This window comes from Salvelinus namaycush, chromosome 13 (assembly GCF_016432855.1).
Source record: "Salvelinus namaycush isolate Seneca chromosome 13, SaNama_1.0, whole genome shotgun sequence".
Taxonomy (NCBI): domain Eukaryota; kingdom Metazoa; phylum Chordata; class Actinopteri; order Salmoniformes; family Salmonidae; genus Salvelinus; species Salvelinus namaycush.
The window spans coordinates 20825789-20844291 of NC_052319.1; the positions used below are offsets into that span (position 1 = coordinate 20825789).

The 18503-nt window shown below is 41.1% G+C and overlaps 1 long non-coding RNA gene across 1 annotated transcript; it reads right to left on the reverse strand.

Annotated features, from left to right (window-relative positions):
• Positions 1–323: 323 nt before the first annotated feature.
• On the reverse strand, positions 324–1798 carry LOC120057906. The gene is made up of 3 exons (XR_005477972.1): positions 1587–1798; positions 1245–1327; positions 324–857 (listed from the first exon to the last, which is right to left on the reverse strand). It is a non-coding gene; the product is annotated as an uncharacterized LOC120057906 (long non-coding RNA).
• Between the last annotated feature and the right edge of the window lie 16705 nt (positions 1799–18503).

An 18503-nucleotide genomic window follows, 5' to 3' on the forward strand; every position in this document is an offset into this window, starting at 1 on the left:
GACACAGATGTTCAAGATAACATCGTTTTATATTCTTGGATAACTAATTGAAAGGTGATATGATGCAAACTAACTAGATTAGAAGGCCTAGGCTACTTCATCCTAATGTAAGCTAAATGTATTGGATACAAAACAAATATTGGCATGTGATGAAGGATAACATGTCCAATATAATTACATGAATGCATTGCAAACAGGATTACTGTATATAGTAAATTAGATAAATATAGCATTGTAATATTAATGCATTTCTCTCCCCTTCAAGGGATTAGACAGAAGAACTGCAGTCACCCAGATGCCCATACCTCAAAACCAGAAACATGTGGAGACATCAACACTTTTAATTTGGAATATATGGTAACATTTAGGGGGGGGGGGGTTCTGTATCTGTGCATGAGTCCTTAAAACACAGTATATTGTACAAAATAAGTCATTCCCAAGTGAGGGACATCTCAAGATTAACCTCCAACATTCATAAACTTGTTCAGTACATGAGGGCAAATTTAGTCATGACAGCCACAGGTTTTTTTTATACACAGGACAGGATTTTACAGGTTTGGTTCCAGCCCTTCGCTAACACCTAATTCAACTAATTGTAGTCTAAATTGAAGACTTGCACACAGCGCAATCCCCTGGCACAGATATCACATCTGCATTTTAGAATGAGCTTCATAAATTACGATGTCCTGACAAATCTGCATGATAAACAACAACATGTGTGAATCTATTTCTATCTAACATTGCAATGTTGCACACTCCTGAATAATATCCTAGGATATAATGATTATCCTGGTGGATGGAAGGTTCACAACAAGTTCTTTACATCGGCACGATGTCAGGTTGGGATTTCCTTCAACCTGGAACAAGCAGAGACAAGGGGGGAGAAATTAAACTCACTGCTCAAATTTCAGTGCTGGTTCAAGTTGCTGAAGCCACAACTATCTTTATTAATGTGTAATCATTTTGGTAACTGTTTTGTATATTTTAGCCTTGGTCAAGTTGTTTACAGTAAGAGTTGAATAACTTAACCTCTAATTTTAACTAGTAATACCAACCTCAATTGTGCAACACAATAGGCGAAGGAAAAGTGTCAAGAGAAACAAACATTGTATGCAGCTAGCTAGCAAAACAGTCTCCTCAACAGAATGCACAAATAACTTGCCTGGCTAGCAAGCCTAGATTGAACAGAACACAGCTGGCTGCATTTCCTAAATTTTTCATCAGATTTTGTTAAAATGTCTTACCCCCAAAAATGAGTCAGGCTGGACTTTTCTCCTGCTAAGTCAATACAATGAAGTGAAACGTGATTAGGTGCCCACTTTGGTCCCTGAAAACAAATGGGGGAAAAACTATTTGCTCCATGTCTTTAGCTGGCTAGCAAGGTCATTAATTCATTATTTAAAACTGTCTGGGTCATCACAATTGACACATTGCTGAATCTTTGATTAGTTAGTTTAGACAGGTAGCTAGCTATCGCTTCTGACGTGTTAACTAGCTAGCTAGACAACGTTTGAATTCACAATTCATATTAAAGTAATTTGTTGAACATTTTAACAATTTGGTGAATAAATTAACGTTAAACTTACATTTCACGAAGTCATTCCTTATTTTTCTGGAAAATCATATCCCAAAGCTGTGTTCGAATACTCATACTATCTGCACTAACCGTACTATTTGTGATGTAAATTGAATATGTCATATGCTTATTGGTCATAGTATAGTTAGCCAAAAGTTTCCGGATGTCGTCCTAAATTTGCTAAAATACGAATTATACAAACAGGGGACACTATTTCCGTGCTTTTAGGGTCCATAATGCAATTCTTCAGGAAATGGGCGTGGCTTCACAACATTTTCAGTTTTTAAGAAAATGGCGGAAAATATGCAGCTGAAAGCGGATACAAATTCATTGCTTTAACTAATTATGACAAATGTTAAGAAAATGTTGAGCAATGTAATAAAGTAATGACTTTTCAAATAAGTTACGTTTCATATTATATTGGCTGGCAATTTGTTAGCTACGCTATTCTTATGAACCGCATAGCATTACAGCAGTGTGTACCGGTATGTTAGCTAGTTACCTAACGTTAGTTGGCTACTAATACATCGAACTTGCCAGGCAGTATATTAACTATATGCTATCTAACTAACTACCCAACTTTTATTGACTTGATTATTCACATAATTCTTAGCTATGTGGTATAGTCGTTGTGCATTCTCAATGGAAATTGTTAAATCTGTCTAATTACTCCAATTTCAGAGCACTCTCGTCTGAGTGTGCCAGAGCGCAGAATAACTGATCAATTCACAAATGCTCATCACCCGTTGAATATGGCCGGTGTCAGTAAACGCCGGCAAAAAAAAGCATAATTCAATTGTTGCCAGAAGCACAGTTACAGTCACCAACGCTCTGGATAACATGAAAACCTCCTAACCAGCTCTGCTAGGGCAAGTAAAATGGTCATAGTTAGGTGTTCTCTTATTTGTGTCTGGAAGTAGCTAGACTGCCATTGTGAGGTCAGAACGCTCGGATCAACCCTACTCCTCGGCCAGAGCGTCCAGTGTGTGCTCTGAATTTACGAACGGACAATCTGACAACGCTCTGGATTTACAATTGAAATCGCAAAATATCTAGCTAGTCATTTGTTATGCTAACAAGCTAGCAAGAGGTTGCATAGCAACAGCATCAACTTCCGGTAGACAGGCGAAGCGCTAGTACATTCAACTGAAATGATACCGTTTTGTTTACAGCATACTAAAATTAACTAACAGTATATAGTATATACTCATTAAGTATGTAGTATACAGTATGTTAGTATGGGTATTCGAACACAGCTCAAGTGTTTTCTTTTTTTTTTTAATTTCTGTGCCATAAGGTGTTATGGGATAGCCTCCCCGGCGAAGGACACATGGGATTGGGACATGAAAATTGACATCTTGCCTCAAAAGGCTGTCATTGTAAATAAGAATTTGTTCTTAACTGACTTGCCTAGTTAAATAAAGGTTAAATGTAAAAAAAAAAAAAATGTAATTCTTATTAAATCACCAGCTGATGTCTCGTTAAACCATCAACATGCGCTAAATTCACCCGCACAGCTGATCTCAATTGCAACCATTATTGGTCACCTCATTACCACTCCCTAAAAGTCTTTCAAGATATGTTCGCCCTCTAGTTGGTATTGTTATCGCAACAACTTAGTCCTTTTTGAACAGACTAAGGGCAATTTATCTATTTGACAAGCATTGCGTAAAATATGAATAAAGTATTTCCTCATTTACCAAGGCAAATTTACCAAGGCAATTTACCGACACTTTGTATGAATGGAAACTGATGTTGGTGTAGCCTACTGACTTATTTTATTTGTTTACTATTTATATTATCCATAGTGTTTGGTATGGTCATTGCTTATCTCTGGACTTTCCATATTTGAAATGTCAAACTACATCAAGTCAATCGGGTGATTGAGCTATTTGTGCCAGAGCTCGGCCCAGAATTGAACCGATGCCGACAAGGTAGGCCAATATTTTGAGTTCATTCCTATCCTTAGGATACACTAGACACTTGTATGTCGTAGCCTAGTTGAGACCAATATCTATCTTGTGTTACTAAGCTATATAAAAAGACAGGTGTTGCTTCATTTCTGATAAATGTTGCAGTAATAGGACCTAGGCCTAGCGTTTGAGTGAGTGAGAGAAAAAATACATTTGATAGCAAATCCCAATGACTCGACAGCCCCCACATGGAGAGAAAGAACTGCTCATTTTCAGCCAGGAACCTTTTCAGCAACAAAATAATGATCAAGTTAAGACCTTCCCTTTTAAATCACTAGTGGGGTGGGAAGACAGCGTCAAGAAATGTTCAGAGTAAATTATTGGAGGACAACATTACAGTTTAATTGTAATATTATATGTATAATATTTAGCTGTTTTTAATGATCTGCCATCGATACTTGGGCCTACTGTACATGCAGTCTACATGTTCTGAAGGTATCTTGTGGCTATACAGATGTAGGATCTTAATTTGATCAATGCAGGAAATGTAAAACTTGTAGTGTATCTGAAGTCATTTTCACAAAAACATTAACAACTTGATTTCCCCTTACAGAAAATGTAAACCCCTACAAAAATGTCTATGATACACATACATCTTACATCTGTACTAGAAACTGAGGTCATTTGTCATCTAGACTACCTACACTACCAGTCAAAAGTTTGGACACACTTACTCATTCAAGGGTTTTTCTTAATTTTTTATAATTTTTTACATTGTAGAATAATAGTGAAAACATCAAAACTATGAAATACCACATATGGAATCATGTACTAAATAAAGAAGTGTTAAAAAAATTAAAATAGATCTTTAAAGTAGCCACCCTTTGCCTTCATGACAGCTTTGCACACTCTTGGCATTCTCTCAACCAGCTTCATGAGCTAGTTACCTGGAATGCATTTCAATTAACAGGTGTGCCTTGTTGAATTAATTTCCTTAATGCGTTTGAGACAATCAGTTGTGCTGTGACAAGGTAGGGGTGGTATACAGAAGATAGCTCTATTTGGTAAAAGACCAAGTTGTCTCAAACGCAAGGAAAGAAAATCAACAAGGCACACCTGTTAATTGAAATGCATTCCAGGTGACTACCTCATGAAGCTGGTTGAGAGAATGCCAAGAGTGTGCAAAGCTGTCATCAAGGCAAAGGGTGGCTACTTTGAAGAATATACATTTTTGGCAAACACTTTTTTGGTTACTACATGATTCCATACGGGTTATTTCATAGTTTATGTCTTCACTATTATTATACAATGTTGAAAATAGTAAAAATAAAGAAAAACCCTTGAATGAGTAGGTAGGTGTGTCCAAACTTTTGACCGGTACTCTATATTGGAAAATATTCAGACCCCTTTTTGTTACGTTGCAGTCTTATTCTAAAATGTATTAAATGAAACAAAAATCCTGACCAATCTACACACAATAGCCCATAATGACAAAGCGAAAACAGGTTTTATAAATTAAATTGATTGGACATGATTTGGAAAAGGCACACACGTCTATATAAGGTCCCACAGTTGACAATGCATGCTCAGACATGCACTGTCAACTGTGGGACCTCATATAGACAGGTGTGTGCCTTTCCAAATCATGTCCAATCAATTGAATTCACCACAGGTGGACTCTAATCAAGTTGTAGAAACATCAAGGATGATCAATGGAAACAGGATGCACCGGAGCTCAATTTTGAGTCTCATAGCAAAGGGTCTGAATACTTATGTAAATAATGTATTTAGTTTTTTTTGTTTAATACATTTGCAAAAATGTCTAAAAACCTGTTTTCACTTTGTCATTATGTGGTATTGAGTAAGTTGAGTAAGTTGATGAATAAAAAAAACAATACATTTTAGAATAAGGCTGTAACGTAACAAAATGTGGAAAAGTCAGGTGGCAGGGTAAAGTTACTAGGCATCCAGATAGATAATAAGAAGAGTAATACGGTGCTGCCGTGCCTTCTTCACCACTGTGAGGGTGTGTGTGGACCATGTTAAGCCCTTAGTGATATGGACGCCAAGTAACTTAGTGATATGGATGCCAAGGAACTCTCAACCCGCTCCTCAGCAACCCCGTCGATGTGGATGGGGGTGTGATCTCTCTCTTTCCCCTATAGTCCATGGTCAGATCCTTGGTCTTATTAACATTGAGGGAGAGGTTGTTGTCCTTTCTCTGACTTCCTCCCTGTAGTCTGACTCATCGGCATCGGTGATCAAGCCTACCACCATTGTGTGGTCAGCAAACTTGATGATGGTGTTGGAGTCGTGTGTCCATGCATTCGTGGGTGAACAGGGAGTACAGGAGGAGACTAAGCACACACCCCTGGGGGGCCCCTATGTTGAGGGTCAGCGTGGCGGAGGTGTTGTTGCCTACCTTCACCACCTGGCGCCTGACCATCAGGCAGTCCAGGATCCACTTGCAGAGGGAGGGGTTCAGTCCCAGGGTCCCTAGCTTGGTGATGATCTTGGAGGGGACTATGGTATTGAACGCTGAGCTGTAGTCTTTGAACAGCGTTCGCACATAGTTATTTCCCTCTTGTCCAGGTGGGAGAGGGAAGTGTGAAGTGCAATTGAGATTTCGTCATTTGTCGATCTGTTGGGGCGGTATGGGAATTGGAGTGGGTCTAGGGTGTCTGGATGATGGTGTTGATGTGTATCATGCCCAGCCTTTCAAAGCACTTCATAATTACAGATGTGTTTGTTACAGAGCGAAAGTCATTTAGGCAGGTTACCTTGGAACTCTTGGGAACAGGGAAAATGGTGGTCAGCTTGAAACATGTTGGAATTACAGACTGGGACAAGGAGAGATTAAAAATGTCTGTGAAGACACTTGCCAGCTGGTCTGTGCATGCTTTGAGAATGCACCCCGGTATTCCTTCTGGCCAGGTGGCCTTGTGATTGTTAACCTGTTTAAACGTTTTGCTGACATCGACCACAGAGAGTGAGATCACACAGACATCCGAAAAAACAGGGGCTTTCATGCAAGGAACAGTGTTATATTCCTTGAAGCGAGCATAAAAGGCACTCGTTTGGGAGTTTTGCATCAATGGGCAACTCATGTCTGGGTTTCCCTTTGTTGTAATCCGTTATCCTCTGCAAGCCCTGCCACATATGACGAACGTAGGATCTGATGTAATAGGATTCCATCTTCCTCCTATATTGTTCTTTTGCACGTTTGATGTCTTATCAGAGGTCACAGTGGTCTTTCTTGTACACGTCCATGTCGGTGTCCTTGTAATCGGTAGCTCGAGTTTTTAGCCCAGCATAGATATTGCCTGTAATCCATGGTTTTTGATTTGGATACATTCTTATAGTCACTGTGTGGATGACATCATCTATGCACTTATTGATGAAACCCATGACTGTTATGGTAAACTCCTCAAAGCTATGGATGAATCCCGGAACACATCCCAGTCTGTACTAGCAAAACAGTCTTGTAGAGTCGCGTCTGCTTCATCCGGCCACTTCCATATTGAGCGCATCACATTTTAAACAATTCAAAGCCAAAGAAAGAGCTAACCCTTGGTTTTCTTCTGAGATGTCTGAGCACATTCAGAAATCAGGCCTGGGCCAAAGCAAGGAAAACTGACTATGTAATGGACTGGCAGTCTTTCAATTGAGAAACCAAGCTATTTTTTAAGCTGACTCTGCTGGTGATCCTTAAACATTTTGGAAGACAGTAAATGCACGGAAGCGTACAAATTCCTCTTCTTCCCTGCCTAAGCAAGTTCTGTCTGACTCTGGCATCATAACTGAGAAGAATGGAATAAGTGATGCTTTTAATCATAATTTTATCTTGGCAGGGTTTTTATTTGAGAGAAACTGTGGTTTAATTGACCCTGGTCAACCAATTGACTGCTCTTCCCGCTGCCAGCCTCTAGCTGACTCGACGGTTAACCCGTGAACTTCTAGTGAATCTTTGTTTAATTTTCAACAATTTACTATCTGTGATGTGCTTGATGCCTGGCGTAAGATTGGTGTAAAAAAATCCACTGAGGCTGATATGCTTGATCCATTTTTGCTGAAGGTCTCTGCCCTCCTGATTGCTGAATCATTAACACATATTTTTAACCTGACGATTATATGTCATACTATCCCCAAGGTTTGGAAGGCGGCCCATGTACTCTCCCTTCAAAAAGGTGGTGACCCTTGTGACCTAAATAATTAAATCGTCGTATTTCTAAACAATCTTGCCTAGCTAAAATATTAGAATCCTCGATTCGTTCTCAGCTAAGATATTTTTATCTTTGACATGTATTCTAAATGTACATCAGTTGGATTTTAGACCAGGTCATAGCACTATCTCCGCTGCATCCATAGTTATGAATGATGTGGTCAACTGTATGTATAAATGACAACATTGTGCTGCCCTCTTCATCGACCTGTCAAAGGCTTGAGATACTGTTGATCACTCACTGCTAATTCAAAGGCATTCCTCAATTGGCCTAGACCAGGCTGCATGTAATGGTTTAAAAATAACCTGACTGTCAAGTATTCTGGATTTTATGAAAGGTGTCCCGCAGGGGTCAATTCTGGGTCCTATACTTTTAACAGTTTACAATAACAATATCGACGTGTCTGTAAAAAACTGTAACCTGCACTTGTATGCCGATGATACTGTTGTGTATGCAATTGCCCCCACGGTTGACCAGGCTCTATCTGAACTACAGTCTGCCTTCATTGCACTACAGAAATACTTTATTGATCTGAAATTAGTATTGATTGCAGGTAAAACTAAGTATATGTTGTTCTCTAGAGCGCATAAAAATAACTCTGATTTAAGCATATGTACTTTGGATGGTGTCCATATTGGTTGTGTCCCTGCATACAAATATCTGGGCATCTGGATAGATGAAACGCTGTCTTTTAAAAAGCATATTGAGGAGTTAGTAAAGAAGCTGAGAATAAAAATTGGCTTCTTCTATAGAAATATATCCTGCCTCTCGCTAAATAGTAGAAGGCAGATTATTCAGTAGACATTCCTATCGGTTCTAGGCTATGGTGTCATCATCTATATGAATGCAGCTGCTAGTTCATTAAAGCCGTTAGATGCAGTTTATCATAGCACACTACAATTTTTAACGGGTGACAATTTTAGTACTCATCACTGCATTCTCTACCAGAAAGTTGGTTTTCCCTCTTTGATGTCAAAGGTTGATAGATTGCTATGTTTTCATTTATAAAGCCCTTTTTACTAAAAGTCCCACTTTACCTAATATCTTTACTAAACTTTAGACATACGAGTTACCAAACCCGGTCTCAGGGATGGTTAACTCTGGAAATTCCTTTGGTCTCTACGGAGTTAGGTAAATCAGCTTTTAGTTTTCTTGCACCTTATTTGTGGAACAATCTTCAAAATGTTCTTAAAATTGGATGATTTTTTGCCTCTAGGGCAATTCGGAAGGCTGATTGAGGACCTTATTTCTAATTAGTTATTTATGACCATGTTTTTCCTTCTACTTGCATTTTGTATTTATATTGATGTGTCATTTATATTTTCTGTAATTTATATAATTCAGGGCTCATCTGTAAAAGAGACCTTGGTCTCAGTATGGTTCCCTGATATAATAAATGTTAAATAAAAAATGTAAAATCACTGGTACTTCCTGTTTGAGCTTCTGTTTGTAAACAGGACGGAGGAGAAGGGAGTCATGATCAGATTTGCCGAAGGGAAGACGAGGGAGGGCCTTGTATGCATTTCTGTGGGTTGAATAAAAGTGGTCTAGAGTTTTAGCGCCGCTAGTAGTGCAAGAGACGTGTTGGTAGAAGTGAGGTAGGACGGTTTTACGTTTCCCTGCGTTAAAGTCTCCGCCCACCAGAAATGCTGTCTCTATGTGAACTGTTTCTTGTTTGAATATGGCCCCATGCAGTTTGTTGAGTGCCAGAGTGGTGTTGGCTTGTGGAGGGATGTAGACAGCCGTGATAATTATGGATGAGAACGCTCTTGGTAGATAAAAGTGTATGCAGCTCACCATGAGGTATTCTATAGCCCCAGATTTCCTTCACACCTAAAGCAGCACACAAGTTCTTATTTATGATAAAACGCACTTCACCTCCTTTCAACTTCCTCGAAGTCGGAGTCCGATTCTGCCGCTGCATGGAGAATCCACAGAGTACTAGGTGCATAGCGTCATCCTCCAGCCACGTTTCTGTATGACATATAATATTTTAGCTTTTCAAGTCTCTCTGATAGGAGACTTTCGAACAAAGCTCATCCATCTTATTCTCGACTGATTAGACATTTGCCAATATAACGGAGGGTACCGCCCTTCGTTTATCTATTTGCCTCAATTTCACCAGGCCTCCACCTCGTTTCCCGCGTCTACACCTGTAGCGTTTTGGTAGCCCATAGAACAAAGGAATAGGGTCCGGTATGAACAGTGCAACAGCTGACTTGGAGTTGAAGTCATATTTGAAGTCAAATTCGAGGTTTGTAACTGTCGATGTGATGTCCATAAGTGCTTGGCGGTCATATGTGATAATAGTATGAACTTTCTGTACAAAAAAAGTAAAGATAAACACGATAAAAGTCACTATATAGTTGGGTTGGAACTCGTAAGATGTCGCCCTTCTCCGTCGGCACCATCTCCGTCGGCGCCATCTCTTACAAAGATGGACAAACAGATTCCCTCCTTCCCTGTTTGTTGTCTTATAGAGACAAAGGTTAGCCAAACACTGGCTTAATGGAGACAAACACACAGGCACACACACAGGCAGTGGCAGATTTAGGTATAGGCGACATTGGCAGCCGCCCAGAGCGGCATCTTGCTGGGGGCGGCATGGGGCGCCCACACAAAAAAAATCGGAATGGTAACATTTGTGCGAACAGTTTTCTTTCGCTCATTTGCACATCACATCAATGATATCATGTCACCATGTGGGACTGTGGGTCAATTAACTTTGTCGGAGTGGGCGCCCTGATTCTAGGGGGAGTTCGCCCAGAGAGCCATTCAAGCTAGAACCGCCACTGCACACAGGCACACACACACGCATGCACACACAGGACATCAGCACACTCAAACACCGAGACTACAGCCTACCACTCAGGTCTTGGGAATCTGCTGCACTGGATCCTCTCAGCACAAGGCAACCTGAACAACAATGACCCTGGACATACTGTATGTTGATGGCTGTAGACTATGTTCGGAAGATGTACAGTATAACCATACATGCGTTATTGTCATTTAAACACTTGTTCACCAAGACCGTTCCTACTCTTCAAGCTGTGTTTTGGTTTATCATTGCTTAGCTGTTTCGAAGCCATACCTATTGGACGGCTTTTTCTTCAGCAGCAAACTCACTACATTCATATTAAATGCAACAATTCAAAGTTCCTGCTTGATGTTTTGAGAATTACATAGTGTCATAAGAAAGTATTGGCCCCCTTTCTGATTTTCTCTATTTTTAATGCTGAATGTTATCAGATCTTCCACAAGGTTTTGGTTGAAGATCTGATAACATTCCGTACCAAAAATATGCAAAAATAGAGAAAATTAGAAAGGGGGCAAATACTTGTTCACGGCACTATAGTTCCACTTGTTTTCAAAAGTCCTCATTAATGACACATGAAACGGTTTTGCAATACAAGTGAATTATCTTTAAGTAACGCTACTCTGATCTAAGTCAAATTAATTGATATTCAGCATATTACCTTCTAAAGTTGCCTAGGGAAGAAAACATAAGGACTTCCACACATTTATTTCTAAAATAAACTCCCAGGTTGTCATGGCAACAAAGTGCAAAGATTTTTGGTGCTAAAAATTGGCTGCCGTCAATATGCCCAACCTCTCTACCATGTGGACAACATTTGAGAGGTAGAAGATTAATCAGCTGCCATGCTATAATTACAGCAACAATGCCTTATACACAAAATAATATGTTTAGACAGAGCGTCAAATGTATGGCCATGGAAAAATTAATTCGATTGCTATTATTTATATGACTGACAGGTTTACATAACCGACACAACACGTAACAGATATGCTGTATCTGCGGTACTTATGGTCATATTATTTTTGAGTCAACAACTGGTCCATGAGTTTCACAGCTAACTTCAAATAATACTAATTGCTGTTTTGAAATTGGATGATAAGAGTAGGCTACTTTTGTCTGCCGAGTTTGTGTTATGTCTGTCTGTCTGGGTGAGTGGTTAAAACCCAATCCACCGGTCACACTGAGTTCTCTGAGAGACAAATGGGTAGCCATCTCAGCTCTTTAAAAACCGACTAAAGGGCTTTCAAGCTTTCAAACCTGACAGGTAAAAGAGAGGCATTATACCCCCCCCCCCCCCCCCCAACCCCCGTTAGCTGATTCATCTGAATAGCAGCCAGAAAACTATAATGGCACTTTGATTTGAAGATTTTAGAACAGGGTTGGCTTGGTGGGGGATTTTTTTTTTAAAGCCTCCCTAATCACCACTTTCTCCTTTAAGTGGTGTCAGCGAAGGCCAGAACAACAGAATTGAGGGCTGAAAGGGCTTGTTTGAAGGAGCTTTACCGCTGGTTTGTTAGACTGTAGAAATGTAACAGTGTTAATGATGCTTTTTGGCATTATCTCTGGGCATCCATTTAATTTTTATTGCCTCTGACAAATTCTCTGCCACTGTAAATCTGTCTAATGAGATGAACAGTCAATCTCTAATACAGGAAATATTGCCAGACAGTACCACAGCTACTGTGTGTCATAATAACCTTGAAGGACAATGAAATACTATTTGTTAAAATGAGCATCTACAGTCACTTTCAACAGTGCCATTATCCCTGCAAGGTGAAGTATTGGAAAGTTTTGAAACAGGTGCCCCAATATTTTTTACCCTTTTCTTTTTAAGAAAAAAACTATTACTTGTTAAGCTAAGATTTCTCTGAACAATTGTAATAATATAATTTTCACTAAAAAATTGCATACAATATAGCTCAGCATTTTGGACCTGACTGTACGCATATTCCTTACTTAACCTTAATCCTTGAAAACTATGCTGTACATTGGTGTATCTTTTCAGGCCACATACATTTGAAGTCTTCTTTATTTTGGAGTCAGCTTCATCAAAACTAAGGGCTAAGGGCTGTTTCACAGAAAAAGTACAACATTTCCATTAGCTATTGTAGAGGGCTGGATGGATAAGGGCTGCCAATTTGTGATGCTATTCCTCCCAGACCCAAGGAGACGCCAACACAGAGCCTAGAACAGTGGGGTGTTGCAGGGAGACATAAAAAGATAATTCAAAATTCTAGTTCTTCATCAAATGGATCCCACGTAAGTTGGAGATACTGCACACTCCATGTGGGCGACAAAAATAAGACTAACATGATGAGGTAAGATATTGAGATCTATTGATTTAAGTCAAGGTATCGTATGGAAATACTACCTAGTACAGCAGTTCCCAAACTAGGGGTCGCCTGATATGAAAATGGGGTCACGGAGAATTTTCAAAATCCTTTTTGTTTTCTTGTATATATTTTTCTTCAGGATTTTGAAAATTCTCAGAGAGGCGAAGGTCGAGAGCCATGTGTCCTCTGAAACACGACCCTGCCAAGCTGCACTGCTTCTTGACACACTGCTCGTTTAACCCCGAAGCCAGGCGTATCAATGTGTTGGAGAACACACCGTCCAGCTGGCGACCGAAGTCAGCTTGCAGGCTCCCGGCCCGCCACAAGGAGTCGCTAGAGCACGATGGGACAAGGAAATCCCGGCCGGCTAAACCCTCCCCTAACGCTGGGCCAATTGTGCACCGCCTCATGGGTCTCCCGGTTTCTGACTGAACAACTCAAAAATGAAAATAAAATATGTCTCCTTGCCTGTGTAACATTTCGGTCTTACGTAGAAAAAAATGAAATGGTGTTTTTTTTTTACATTTGATAAAAGTAGAGACAGAGCTACAAAATGGTATAACTTACACTGCAGTTGATGAACAATGGGAAATTAATTCTGCGTTGAAAGTTGATACACTTGTTGTAATGGGGGTTCCCTATGAAAAGCCACTGGCACAGAAGAGAGTTGTCCATAACGAGTCCACAAGACTCAGCTTTCCCAAACGTTACTCTTTATGGGTGAAGTTCCCATTTACTGTGCATATCAAATATAAATAGCTCCAATACACATATTCCTATACAAAAGCAGCAGAGAGATGCATTCTATAAGCTGTATCTGTGATAAGGTAAGAACTGTATGCCCTCTCCTCACCTGCACCAACACTTCCTGGTCACCTTTGCTACCTACACACGTGACCAGTGACCCATGACCCCAACCTATAGTGTCCTCTAGTGTACAAAACAAGTTAAAATAACCTTTGACAGACAACATAATATTATACACAACACATAAAAAGGCCAAAACGTCTCCTACACACCGGCCCCTAATTGTTCTCTGACTTATGCAAGAAACAATTATACAAATGCAAAAAAGGGGCCAACAATGTATGTATGTATGTGTCGTCTTGGAGGGATGACCTTCAGGGCCAGTAGTTGCTAGCACTTATCCCCAGCTCAGCCTAACAAGGTAAGTTCTGTAGTAGCTTGACAGGTTGTTCAAGGCATTCCTGCATGTGTTTCATGTAGATGGGGTGGGCAGTAACAACAGGGCAGTCAATCTGTCCTGGGTTGTCACCACCTTCTCCTAAGGGACCGCCAGAGATCCACACCAAATCGGGTCCCAGTGGTATGGGGTCATTCTCCAACACTGTCGTAATTTTAAATGTTTTATTTAAGCTTTATTTAACTAGGCAAGTCAGTTACGAACAATTCTTATTTACAATGACGGCCTACCCCGGCCAAACCTTAACGATGCTGGGACAATTGTGCGCTGCCCTATGGGACTCCCACTCCCGGCCGGTTGTGATACAGCCTGGAATCAAACCAGGGTCTGTAGTGATGCCTCTAGCACTGAGATGCAGTGCCTTAGACCGCTGCGCCACTCGGGAGACCAAAAGTACGGCGAGTCATCAGCAAGGTCGATGGCGTGTGGAGCATCGCTGCCAATCAGCAACTCCACGCCGGCCCCAAAATGACCCTGCTGTACAAAATCAGAAAGACCCTGTTTCACACAGTCCACAATTTCAGTATTTTTTTAAATGATTTCCATATATCTGTCAATTCCATAAATGTTCTGTAAACATTTTATCAGAGCAGTTCTGGAAGAGAACGTTGTTCTCCACATCCTTTACAATCCATCTTCATCTCATGCACCCCTCTCACAAGAATGTACACTGCTCAAAAAAATAAAGGGAACACTTAAACAACACAATGTAACTCCAAGTCAATCACACTTCTGTGAAATCAAACTGTCCACTTAGGAAGCAACACTGATTGACAATAAATTGCACATGCTGTTGTGCAAATGGAATAGACAAAAGGTAGAAATTATAGGCAATTAGCAAGACACCCCCAATAAAGGAGTGATTCTGCAGGTGGTGACCACAGACCACTTCTCAGTTCCTATGCTTCCTGGCTGATGTTTTGGTCACTTTTGAATGCTGGCGGTGCTCTCACTCTAGTGGTAACATGAGACGGAGTCTACAACCCACACAAGTGTCTCAGGTAGTGCAGCTCATCCAGGATGGCACATCAATGCGAGCTGTGGCAAGAAGGTTTGCTGTGTCTGTCAGCGTAGTGTCCAGAGCATGGAGGCGCTACCAGGAGACAGGCCAGTACATCAGGAGACGTGGAGGAGGCCGTAGGAGGGCAACAACCCAGCAGCAGGACTGCTACCTCCGCCTTTGTGCAAAGAGTAGCACTGCCAGAGCCCTGCAAAATGACCTCCAGCAGGCCACAAATGTGCATGTGTCTGCTCAAACGGTCAGAAACAGACTCCATGAGGGTGGTATGAGGGCCCGATGTCCACAGGTGGGGGTTGTGCTTACAGCCCAACACCGTGCAGGACGTTTGGCATTTGCCAGAGAACACCAATATTGGCAAATTCGCCACTGGCGCCCTGTGCTCTTCACAGATGAAAGCAGGTTCACACTGAGCACATGTGACAGACGTGACAGAGTCTGGAGACGCCGTGGAGAACGTTCTGCTGCCTGCAACATCCTCCAACATGACCGGTTTGGCGGTGGGTCAGTCATGGTGTGGGGTGGCATTTCTTTGTGGGGCCGTACAGCCCTCCATGTGCTCGCCAGTGGTAGCCTGACTGCCATTAGGTACCGAGATGAGATCCTCAGAGCCCTTGTGAGACCATATGCTGACACATGCACATTTGTGGCCTGCTGGAGGTCATTTTGCAGGGCTCTGGCAGTGCTACTCTTTGCACAAAGGCGGAGGTAGCAGTCCTGCTGCTGGGTTGTTGCCCTCCTACGGCCTCCTCCACGTCTCCTGATGTACTGGCCTGTCTCCTGGTAGCGCCTCCATGCTCTGGACACTACGCTGACAGACACAGCAAACCTTCTTGCCACAGCTCGCATTGATGTGCCATCCTGGATGAGCTGCACTACCTGAGACACTTGTGTGGGTTGTAGACTCCGTCTCATGTTACCACTAGAGTGAGAGCACCGCCAGCATTCAAAAGTGACCAAAACATCAGCCAGGAAGCATAGGAACTGAGAAGTGGTCTGTGGTCACCACCTGCAGAATCACTCCTTTATTGGGGGTGTCTTGCTAATTGCCTATAATTTCCACCTTTTGTCTATTCCATTTGCACAACAGCATGTGCAATTTATTGTCAATCAGTGTTTCTTCCTAAGTGGACAGTTTGATTTCACAGAAGTGTGATTGACTTGGAGTTACATTGTGTTGTTTAAGTGTTCCCTTTATTTTTTTGAGCAGTGTATATTCAATGATATGACACCACTCTTTGCCTTTTCACCAATGCGAAGATAATACAGAGCGCAATACTCTGTTCTAATGTTCATAAATGAAGCATCAACATATTGGATAGCATTTCCCTATGAAATACTAACTCCAATTCCTGTACCACACTGCTACAATTTACAAAACAGTGTTCAACTTGCATTGTGCAGTACACTTACCAACGTTCTTTGGTAAGCAATGGCGCGGAAGATTTGGCTCCTTGATTCTTCTCGTTTCTTGTGGAAATGTTTGCCACAATCCTTGTCCGTTGTCATAGGCATAACACGAGTGATTCCAATAATCCGACATGCTGCATGCAATGATGCATTACTCCAATTTCCATTGAGAGTTCCTACTTTTGTAGTGGCTATTCCCTATGAAAAGCAACTAGCACAGGAGTGAGCTGTTCATGACACGTCCACAAGAATCAGCTTTCCCAAATGTTACTCTTTTTGGGTGAAGTTCCCATTTACTGCGCATATAAAATATAAATAGCTCCAATACACATATTCCTATACAAAAGGTGCAGAGAGATGTATTCTATAAGCTGTATCTGTGATATGGTAAGAGCTGTATGCCCTCTCCTCACCTGTGCTACCTACATACGCACGTAACCAGTGACCCCTGACCCAAACATATAGTGCCCTCTAGTATACAAAACAAGTTAAAATAATCCTTGACAGACAACATGTAACTTTTTATTTAACTAGGCAAGTCAGTTAAGAACAAATTCTTATTTACAATGACGGCCGATCCTGTGCCTATTGTGCCCCGCTCTATTGGATTCCCAATCACTACCAGATGTGATTCAGCCTGGATTTGAACCAGGGACTGTGGTGATACCTCTTGCACTGAGATGCAGTGTATTAGACCGCTGCGCCACTCGGGAGCCCTATGTGTAGGTAATCCTCTCTAACACAGCTTTTAAAAAATACTTTCTGGAAATCTGTGGAATTAGAGTATGATAGCTAAGGAGATAGAGAAAACACATGTCTCCAGATCTTCACATGTCTCCAGATCTTCAAACTAAGAGCAACCATAGCATCCGTGACAGGGGGAAGGGTACATCCATGATATATACGGGTAAGATAGTCTACCTAGCTACATTTTCAGATATTACGCGTTTCTAATTTTGACAGAAAGTTGTTTTCATCTCAAGTTAAAGTGTACTGTTAACTAGCTAGCTAACGTTAGCTGGCTGACTCGCGAGCTAACGTTACGTGTATGATCTTATTATTCGTATCTCAGAACCATTTGTGACCCATTTCAGGAAACTAGGCATATGTCGCAACTCACAACTTCACAGGAGAGCTGTTTGAACATGTGAACTTTCATGTGCCTTAATAACAAACTTTTATGCCATCTGTAAATACGAATATTTTTTTTAAATTAGGAGCCTAGTTGGTTAAGCCACAGAAAAAGCCAGCAACCTTTCCTCTAGTCATGATTGTTTGAGATAATGAGTGGGCTGGACATGCCGGTTGAATATGGCCGGTGTCAGTAAACGTTGGCAAAAAAGCGTAATTAAATTGTTGCCAGGAGCACAGTTACAGTCACCAACGCTCAGGATAACATGAAAACAGCCAAACCAGCTCTGCTTGGGCGAGTAAAATGGTCAATGTTTGGGTGGGGCTGAAGCTTAAGAAGTTTCATATGGCATTGCACACAGTCAGTGTGAACCAGAGTGACTTGACACAACAACATGGGCCAAGCAAGCTGTACATACAAAACGGAAAGGACACAGGACGTCTTATTTAATGAAAGGGGTTGCAGTCTGCCGTGAAGCTTTCATCCATGTATACGGGTAAGAGTCTAGTTACAGTTTGATATTAAACATTTCTAATTTTGTCAGAAAGTTGTTTTCATTGCAAGTTAAAGCTTGCCGTTAGCTAGCTAGCTGAAGTTCGATGGCTGGCTTGCTAGCTAACATTGAACCTACTATATTTGGTTAACTTTAGCTAGCTATGACAATCGGTTTGTATTGCTAGTACTCTATGGTTTGGGATTATAGTTAATTGTTTAGCTAGCTAACATTAACGTTACATGTCTAAACAAAAGACCCCAAGTTAAAGCTTGCTGTTAGCTAGCTAACATTAGCTGAGGTTAAATGGCTGGCTTGCTAGCTAACATAAACGTACTTGTATGGATTGTGTGTAACGTTACTATAGGGATGTTTTCTCAGAA